This window comes from Pan paniscus, chromosome 19 (genome assembly GCF_029289425.2).
Source record: "Pan paniscus chromosome 19, NHGRI_mPanPan1-v2.0_pri, whole genome shotgun sequence".
In the NCBI taxonomy this organism is placed as follows: domain Eukaryota; kingdom Metazoa; phylum Chordata; class Mammalia; order Primates; family Hominidae; genus Pan; species Pan paniscus.
The window spans coordinates 92,536,395-92,546,432 of NC_073268.2; the positions used below are offsets into that span (position 1 = coordinate 92,536,395).

The 10,038-nt window shown below is 57.8% G+C and overlaps 1 protein-coding gene across 5 annotated transcripts in view; it reads right to left on the bottom strand.

Annotated features, from left to right (window-relative positions):
- Window positions 1-8,119, bottom strand: part of RHBDF2 (rhomboid 5 homolog 2) — a 31,036-nt gene extending 22,917 nt beyond the window's left edge. For 2 of the 5 annotated variants that reach the window (XM_024926214.5, XM_057300274.2), the window contains exon 1: window positions 7,400-7,887. The gene's annotated coding sequence lies outside the window, so the exon portion shown is untranslated. Of the gene's footprint in view, window positions 1-7,339 lie in introns of all 5 variants that reach the window. The other 3 variants (XM_024926212.4, XM_034942941.3, XM_034942940.3) reach the window with 3 other exon arrangements.
- Window positions 8,120-10,038: the final 1,919 nt, after the last annotated feature.

The window sequence follows — 10,038 nt, forward strand, 5'->3', positions numbered from 1 at the left end:
CGGCGTGAGCTCCACCGGCAGAGTTAGCAGAGGGGAGAGGGGGCTGGGGACTCTGAGGGTGGGACACCCAGCTGTCTGTCTCCAGGAGCCAAACAGGAGCCACTCTCCCTCCCTCTCAGCACCACCTCCCCAGAGGCCGGAGCTGGTGGCAAGTGGGCGCAGACACGATCTCAACCCACTCCGCCGGTACACGCTTCAGCCCACAGCCGCTGATGGAGAGAAACAAAACGGCCTGTGGGTTCACACAGCTCCCCAGACATCCCACGAACAGCGGGTCCTGGCCCAGAGAGCTGTTTCTTTCTCCTCCTCGCCCCTCCAGGGCTTGCCTCAAACTCAGTTCAGAAGATCAAGAACCCCCAGGGGCAGCTTCAGGGGACTGACCATCCCCTGACTTCTCTGGGCTTTTTCCTATCAGGCCCCAGGCTCTGGGCTCCCCTTAACCCGGTTAGAGTGGCTGGGGCGTCATAAGCCAACCACAGACACGGGAAGCGGGCGCTGTGCTCCAGGGAGCCACCAAGATCAGGGGTGTGAGGTGTGAACCTGTGTGTGTGTGTTGCGGGGGGCTGGGGGGTGACATGTCATGTTCTTAGGGTGGTGCAGCCCCTGACGCCCCCTCTGCACCAACCATCTGGGCTTTCTCAGAACCAGTTGCCAGCAGGGATGGCAGAGATACAAATGCCCCCTCCTCGGCTGGGGTTCCTGGTCCAGGAAGCAGGCTGAGCTGGGGGTGCTGGAGTCCCCGAAGCCCAAGATGCAGCAGCTGCTGGCAAGACACAGGGGTGGGCACCAAAGGAGGTGGCAGTGCAGCCAGGCCTCGAGCTGGACACAGTGCTGGGCCCCACCCACCACAGTGCCCTCCCCTGGAAATTTCTGGATTTCAAAAGCTGCTGGTGGAGGCTGGGCACAGTGGCTCACACCTGTAATCCCAGCACTTTGGGAGGCTGAGGCGGGCAGATCACCTGAGGTCAGGAGTTCTAGACTAGCCTGGCCAACATGGTGAAACCCCATCTCTACTAAAAATACAAAAATTAGCCAGGCATGGTGGCGGGTGCCTGTAATCCCAGCTACTGAGGAGGCTGAGGCAGAAGAATCGCTTGAACCTGGGAGGTGGAGGTTGAAGTGAGCCGAGATCACGCCACTGCACTCCAGCCTGGGCGACAGAGCAAGACTCCATCTCAAAAAACACACAAACAAAATAAAACAAAGCTGCTGATGGAGGCAGGCAAGTGGCAGCAGCTGGGCGGGGATGCAGGTGCCTTCCACATCCCAGGGAAGAGGCAGCAGCTCCCGAGCCTGGGGCTGGACTGCAGGCTTTGGGGCAATGAAGGGAAGGGGGCACGCACAGCAGCCGGGCCCCAGTTCTCCTGCTCCCTCAGCATCGTTGTGAAGGGGAGGAGTCAGAAGTGGCCCCTGGGGGCCAAAAGGCCCTGTCCATTTGGGGTCAGACACCAGGACACTGGAGGGTTTCCGGGGTGGGGTGTGCACCACACAGTGCCACAGCAACACAGGCTCGGTGGGAACTGCCCTTTGCTGCAAACGTTCATGAAAGTCTGCCTCTCTGCGTCCCGGCAGCCGGGTTTTCACGGGTCCTTGGAAGCAGTGGTGGTCCAGCACAAGCCCAGCGGTTGGGGCAGGATGAGATGCAGCCTGGGGTCTGTGTGAGAGGTCCGTTTCACTCCTGCTGGAGGCTCCTTGACACTAAGGTGTGACCAGGCCATTTCCGTTTGTGACTGTCCCATGTACACAGACAGGGCACTGTCCTGTGCTTACAAAGTAGGAGCCCACCCGGTTTCCACCTGCCTCCAGACAGTGAAAATCTGTCCCGATGGCAGAAGACAGGGTCATAGGCCCATCTCTAACCACTGTGAGATCTTGGGCAAGCCACTTAACATCTCTGAGCCTCAGTTTGTGTATGCATAAGATGCTAGTATCCTCCCAGGGTCTAAGATCTATGTGACTTTGTCACCATGAACAAGGGCTCACCCCAGGAACAGCTCAGCTGAGGTACAAGGTCTCACCTATTGTACAGAGAGGTAAGCACCTTGCCCAGTGCCACCCAGCCAGAAATAGGCCTGGACTGGCTGGGTGTGAGCATGCAGAGCCCAGGGAGCTGACGGCATCCCTGGGCCCTCACCTCGACACACTCAGAGCGCTTCTGGAGGCCCAGTTCTGCCTCTGGCTGCATGGAGCCCCTCAGCAGGGAGGGAAAATGCCAGGTAGACACTTCTGAGCTTGTAAACAGTCATTAAGGAACTAATAAACCTGATTTCCCAGAACTTTGCCCTGGGGCTCCCTGCTTCCCAGGGAAGAGGCTGGCCCTAGCCCCAGTGGCTGCCAGGGTTTCAGGACACTTGGACACCAGCCCACCAGGTTGCTTGTCCCAAGCAGGCCTGCAAAGCCACCTGCTTATGGCCCACACCTTGCTTCGGGGCAGCGTGGAGCTCTCTTGCTGAGGAATGAGGAGGAATAAAGGGCCAGAGATGGGACTCAAACCTGCCTGGGCCACCTACCTGCTGGGAGACTTTGGGCAAGTGGGTGCTGCAGAGCCTGCCTCCTCTGCTGTGAGATGGGGTGATGCCCCACCACGGAGGGAGCCAGGGAAGATGACAGCAGATATGAATGTACAGTGCCTGGCACACACCCAACGCCCAGTTGGAAGTTTCTTTTATTCCTGGCTGAGCTCTGCCACCATCGCTCACTTAGTCTCTATCTGAGCCAAGAGCCCCATAGGGGACAGATCTCTATTCGACAGGTGGGGAAACTGAGGCTTAGAGAGATGAAGTCACCTGTCCAAGGTCCCACAGTTAGGGAGTGGTGGGGCTACAACCCCAGCCAGAGTCCCGCGCTCTTAACCTCCACACTCTGCAGCCTCCTGCCACCCTGGAACTGGTGAGGGGCAGGGGAAAAAGAACGGGTGAGGACTCTGAGTGTTTGGGGTGCTGGAGTGAGTCCCGCATGCAAAGGCCTTTGATTCATGAAGAAGGGACAGCACCTAACTGCCTGGGCAGCACTGCTCAGCTTGCAAAGGACTTTTACAGACATGATCTCATTTAGTTGAGGCTGAGGGTGAGAGGCGGCTGTCATCATCCTCACGGGCTGGCAAGGTCAAAAGGGGCTTAGGCCAGGGTTCAAAGTCCTGTTCCCACTCCAAACCCCACAGCAGATCCTCAACCCTCCTCTTCCAGATCTCTTTTTTTTTTCTTTTTTTTTTGAGACGGAGTCTCGCTCTGCTGCCCAGGCTGGAGTGCAGTAGGGTGATCTCGGCTCACTGTAAGCTCTGCCTTCTGGGTTCAAGCGATTCTCCTGCCTCAGCCTCCTGAGTAGCTGGGACTACAGGTGCATGCCACCACACCTGGCTAATTTTTTTGTATTTTTAGTAGAGACGGGGTTTCACCGTATTAGCCAGGATGGTCCCGATCTCCTGACCTTGTGACCGCCTGCTTCAGCCTCCCAAAGTGCTGGGATTACAGGCGTAAGCCACCGCGCCTGGCCCCAGATCTTCTTATGGCTACATGGAGCTGACAACCTGGGGAGACCCACTGGGAGAGGGAAAAGGGTTTCTTGCCAGAGACCGGGGCAGGAAGCCATCCCCGCACCACCTGCTGGCAAAGGGTTGGGGGTCACATGGGGGAGGCAGAGGAGAAAACCAAGACTTGAGGCAGCTTTACCCTGCTCCCAGCCCCAGGAACCTACGCCAGGGAAAGCACAGCTGAGGGGCACCAACTCCATGAGCTGCCCCCCACCCCACTGTCAGTGACACACACACACTGGCAGGCCAGGAAAACCCCTGGGCAGAGGTCAGCAGTTCATGCCCAGATGGAAACCCACCCTCACTTCCCTTGGCCACCAAGGCACTGAGGTCCCCCTACCCCAGACACAGCCACTCCTACACAATAACAATAACAACAGCGCCACTGCTCCATATGCGTGTTCCCATCTAGTCCTTGACAGCCCACGAGGCAGGGCCTCCGCCATCTCCCAAGTCTGTGCCATGGACTGGCAGCCACGCCCCTACCTGAAGCCACCCTAACACCGTTATCACGATGGCTCCCCTCACTGCTCCTGCCATGGCCGGGCACTGCACTGAAGGCTGCACACCTTCACCACGGGAGTCCTCACCTCACACAACCCTCCAGGTAGATTACTGTTAGTGACCCCACTGTGCAGCTGGGGAAACTGAGGCACAGACTAATTAAGTGAACTCATCCTACTGAGCACACACATGGACGACTGTGCCCGGCAGCCCCTGGACCTTGGCCCAGCTCCTGAAGTTTGGAATCCTCCTCCATCCTTTTCTGCTGGTCACAAGGTTCCCCTCACTCCAAACAGTGTCTCTGGCCCACCTCCTGCACTGCCCACTTGGCTGAAACCACTTTCCTGCAGGAGCCGGGCACTGGGGCTGGAACTGCCTTCCAGTAGCTTTTGGACCACAAACAACTCCCAGCTGGGCGCCCGGATACATTTGCTGAAGGAGGGGCCGTGGACACGGTGGCGCTTTGGACTTCCTGGAAGATGTGTTTTTCCTTACACCCATCCTAGGTCTCCTGGGAGGCAAAACGACGTTCCGGGCAGGCTTGGTGTCCCTGTGAAGCCGCCCGTGCCCTGAGAGCTGTCCCTACCTAGCCACCACCACCGCCGAGGTCAGCCTGTACTTGGGCAGGCGCAGACATCCCCGCCACTCCTCCCCCAGCCTGGCTCAGCTGGATAGGAAACTGGGAGCCGCTTCCGACAGCCAGCGCTTCCACAGCCGGTGCAGATGCCTGAGCTCACTCTGGAAATCCCCTGGGGCAGACCGGGCAGCGCCGAGGCCTGCTCCAGAGTGCGAGGCACAGAGATCTGAGGAGAGTGTGGAGGGGGAGAGGCAGCCAGGAGGGCACACGTCTTCCCTGTGCTGTGCCAGCGGCAGGCGGGGGCCAGGCCCAAAGGGAAGCACCAGGCAGCTGAGCCATGCCACTCGCACACTCACGGGCAGGCGTGCGCAGCTCCTTGACTTCTGCTGTCATCTGTCACCTTGTCTGGGGCAGAGTTTACACAGCAAGGACAGAAACCTTGGTGGAGAGGCCACCACAGTATCCAGAGCTGAGGCCACAGGAAAAACAGCACCACTGACCCCAGAGCAGGACTCGGACCCCAAGTGCGTCACCCAAAGCATTTGTAGTGTGATTTATTCCTCCTCTTACAGGAACAAAAGTCCCCCTCCTGGGCTGGAGAGAAAGAGAGAGTGTGTGTGTGTGTGTGTGTGTGTGTGTGTGTGTGTGAGTCTGTGTGTGTCTGTGTGTTTGTGTGTGTCTGTGTGTGTGTTTGTGTGTGTCTGTGTGTCTGTGGCTATGTGTGTCTGTGTGTGTGTGTGGTTACACCAGGTATAGACAGGTAGGAGTCACTGAGGGTTTGTTCGTGGGGCTCTTGGGCGGGGCCTGAGGGTGGGCAACTGGGTTCACACCCGAGCTCCACTGCCGACTTCCTGAACAACTTTGTACAAGCCTGGGTGCTCAGCCCTGTCCCTTGAGAGGCTCACAGCAATGGCGGCCACTTTTGTTTTTTGCGCAAATGAAAAGGTGGGAGTTTCACTTCGGCCTTTTACAGTCAAGAGACCAAAAAAACAAAAACAAAAACAAAACAAAACAAAAAAAAAACAAAAGCCACCAACACCAACAAAAAGAACCCAAGCTCGAAACCTCCACCAGGGTTCCCAGGCAAGAAGGCTGGGTCCAGAAGTGAACAGGATGGGTATAATGGCTACTGCAAGAAAACAGGGAGGGAGGGCAGCGAGGTGGCCCCAGCTCCTGGGCACGGACGTGGCTGCTTCATCCGATCCTCTCCCACCGTGCCAGCCACCCCTCCTAGTTGCCAGAAAACTGGAAGTACATTCCTCCAGCCCAATACAAACAACTCTGAGTCATCCCTACTGGGGGGCCACCTGGCCTGTGCTTTGATGTCTCCCATCTCTCACCTCTGCTCAGCTAACACCATGGGCAGGGGTGCCTCCACCCCGTCAGCAGCTGGGCCCACTCCAGGGCTCGTCAGCTAACCCAGGGTGCCCTCTTTATTGCAGGACAAAAGCAGCCTGGGGAGCCCCCAGGAATTAGGAGCCCTGATACTCCTTGGATGTCACTTTCAAAAGGTGTACATAATTGGAGGAGTTAGGTGTGAGTTCAGAAGGGAAAATTCCAGCAGGTCATATGGTATCAGGCAACCATGCCAGCTTCAGCAATCCAGCTTTGGGAAAATCTATGGGAAGAGAGCTCGCCCTCTGCCCACCCTCCCAGCCCAGGGATATTTGAGCTCAAGGGCTGCCTCGGCCCAGCCTTCCTGGGAGATTGCCCTGGGGTTAAGCACCCCAGGCCTGGGCTGCAAGGGGGTCCTCTGTTCCCAACCTCTCCCCCACAGCACCTAGACCAGCTTCCTGCAGGGCCAGTGGAGACTGGGAAAGGCGGTGTCTCATGGCACCGAAGGAAGACTCTTGTGAGGGGAATAAGTGCCCTCACACTGCCTTACCTCTCATCTCATTCAGGTTTATTCCAAGTTCCTCCCCTAACCACTCTGGAAAACTGAGGTAGTTTCCCCAGTGAGGGAGCATCATTGAGAAGGAACCTGATGGACCAGCTGCTGCGCAGGGTTTCTCAGCCTCAGCACAGCCCAACACCTTGGGCTGGATAATTCCTCGTTATGTGGGCTGTTCTGTGCCCTGAAGATGTCTGGTAGCGTCCCTGGCCTCTACCCACTACCTGCCAGTAACAACAACACTCACTTCCCCTCCCAAGTGCGTGACACCCAAAATGACTCCAACATTGCCAAATATCCCATGGCAGGCAAAGTCGCCCCTGGTTGAGAACCACAGCTCTAAAACACGTCTCCCTTTCCACTGCCTGCCCTACGGACAGTGAGGGTCGAATAAGGCAGATGCTGGTCTCATTATATTACCAGCAAATGGCACACACTGGGGGCCTGATGCCAGCCGCCCAGGCAACAGCAGCCTCTCCCCATGTGGGGTCAGCTCCCCCCCGCCTTCTGCTCCTCAGACACACCCGCTGCCACCCTCTCAGTAGCTCCAACCCTAGAGCCCCCTCCGTTAATCTTTCATGGAATGGGGCAGGGCCAAAACCTAGGCTTCCTTTGCGCCCTGGCGTGGGAGTGGGGCGGGGTCTGTACCCTAGGGAACTTATCCGTCTCTATCTCAATGCCCTGGGGGAACATCCGAGGGGCCAAATAGGTAAAAGGCAAGCCCAGGGCCAACCTTCCCCAGCCCCTCCATCCAGAAGTCAGGACTCCTGGGTCCAATTTCTGAGCTCCGGTCCAGCCCTGCTGTGTGAGTCCGGCTCCCTCATCCCCACCCCCGCACCTGTTTCCACCTTGGCTGGCTCAACCAACAAACTTCGGCCCCGGTCCGCCCGGTGCTCACCCGGGAGAAAGTGGAGGGGAGAGAAGGGTCTGAACTGCAGGCACTTCTGGGACGCAGGCGGGACTGCCCTGCGCAGTCTCCTCTCTTCCTCCGGAGGTTTAAATCTCTGCCCAATCGTCTTGCCCCTACATCTGCCGCCCCGTCGCCCAGGGACCCCTTAGGCGTCCTGTCCGAGCCGAGCCCTAGGGGCCAGCAGACCGGGTCCAGCGGCCCCGCCGGCGCCGTCCGAGCCAGCCCGGGCCTCCAGCCGAGCCCACGTGGGACCCAGGCGCTCCGCAGGGCGGGCACCGGGCACTGGGCACCCTTCCTGGCCGCGCACCACCGCTCCAGGGCAGGCTCAGGCACAACCTCGGGACCCTTCCGGCGCCTGCGGCTGGGCGGCCGTGAGCCCTGCCCCGCTCGTCGCCTCGCGCTCACCTCCCTGCGGCCCCAAGTCCCCGGGACGCAACTCCGTGCGGCGCCTGCGAGCGGCTGGGCGGTGGCTCCTCGGGGGCGGGGCGGCGGCGCTCCGCCTCTTCCCTACCTGCGCGCGGGCGGTCGGGAGGCGGGGCTAGGCTCCGGGGGGCGTGACCGGGCTCAGGGGGCGGGGCCTGGACGCAGCCTTTGCTCAGTCGGCTTCCTGGGTTCCTGCCTCCGCCCTACACCCAGCTGGGTCCCCGCCTGGGCAGAGCCCTGTTTTCGCCTGAGCTGGTCTCTTCAGGGCGCCGTCCTTTCCCTCTTGGCGTCCTCACTCCACCCCAGACCAAACACGTCATCTAGGTCTTGATTGCCATCTTCAAGTCGCCCCTCCCCATCAAGAAAAAGCACCCAATCTCCCATCCCCTTCTTCCAGCGCCCTCATCCTCAGGCCAAGTGGGCCTGTTCCCTTGACTCTTTTAGTCTGTAGTCACACTCTCTCCGGGAAGCTGGGCCTGAACACCTCCTCTCCCTCCTGGACCCTGAGGCCTCTCTCCTAGCTCTGCTGTGCCCTTGGGTTGGGAACAGGCACTCTGTGGAGGTCCTATCTGCATTTGCCCTGCAGCTAAGGCCAACATTTGTGACTCCTGCCACCCCCCTACACACCCCGTAGAAGCATTGACAGAACTCACCCAGCTCTGGCCCTTCCAGCTGCCATGCGGGCCAGAGCCAGACTGGAGATTGGGGACGCTGGCGACACCTGGCCCCTTGGCTTGGGTCTGTCTGCCCAGGTAGTTCCTTCTCTCTTCCCTGGACTCCAAGGGGCTGCCTCTTGGGACTAGACAAACAAAACCTTGGCCAGGGCAGCTAGGACCGAACTCCAAGGTCTGGTTGCCCCGTTCTCAGCCCCAGCGCTTATCATCTCGCCGTCCCTCTCCAGGAGGCCTGGCTAGGCCAGGAGGAGCAGAGTTTGAAGAGACTCAGGCTTGGAGGGGTGGGGGTGGGGTTGTCAGGGCCAAGGCAAAACCTCTGGCCCTTAAAGAGCTCCTGAGCCACCCTGCCCCCCAACCCAAGGACTCTGGTGTTTATTGCTGACCTGGGTGGAGGTGGGGAGCACCTGGCTGCTGGAGATTATCCTGAGAGATGCATCTCTCCTCCCCAGCTCTGGGGCCATGAGGAGGGCACAGGCTGGAAGGAGGGGGAGTGGGCCAAAGCTGGGGTGGGGGTTGCTCCTAGTAACAAATGTAAGGGACCATTTATTGTGCAACCAGCACATCCTGGGGTTATGTGCAGAGAGGAACAAAACCAGGGCCTGCCCACAAAGTGCCAGCATTCTACAGGGAGACGTTGGAACTCAATACTGTAACAGGAAGGGTGAGAGCAGCTAGCCATTCCAAAGTGCTTTAGTCTGTATAATCCGCAGTACAGGTCTATGAAGTGGGTACCATTATGATCATCCCCATTTTAGGGATGAGAAAACTGAGACAGAGGGAGATGTGAGGGGAGCAGCTGGGGTTTAAGCTCGGTCATGATCTGACTTTAGACTCTAACAAACACTTCTGCAAATGCCTGAGCTGGGTTCTCTCTCCTGGAGCTCTACTGGAAGCTCTTCAGGAGTCCCCAGGAGGGGAGGGATTCATGGTGGTGCTTAAGCTGGTGTCAGGGATTTGTCCCATGCAAACATGGCGTGCTGCCCGGCCACATAGGTGCAGGGAGGCTGATTACAGCCTTGGCTGCAGCAACACGCACCTGTGAGGCCAGAGAGGGAAGAATGTTAAATAGGCCAGGGGTATAATTTGTGATAATGTCACACAGCTGTTAAAAGCAACGAGGCAGCTATCCACGTACTGATAAAGGAATTATCTCCAACTTACAGTAAGTTAAAAAAAAAAAGCAAGCTGCATGTTTAGTATAATCCTATTTATCTAAATTTAAATAGAACAGACATATATATGTTGGTAGATCCATACAAACTTTCTGGAAGGATATTTGTGGAGTAACCCTGCAGGGGTTTAGGGGGAGAGAGGCACTTGCTTTTCATTTTGTATCATGTGCATATATTACTTACATAACTTAAAGAGAAACACTGTCTAAACTCTTTGTTTTTGTTTTGAGACAGGGTTTTGGTGTCACCCAGGCTGGAGTACAGTATACTCATGGCTTATTGCAGCCTCGACCTCTGGGGCTGAAGTGATCCTCCCACTTCAGCCTCCTAAGTAGCTGGGACTATAGGTGCACGCCAT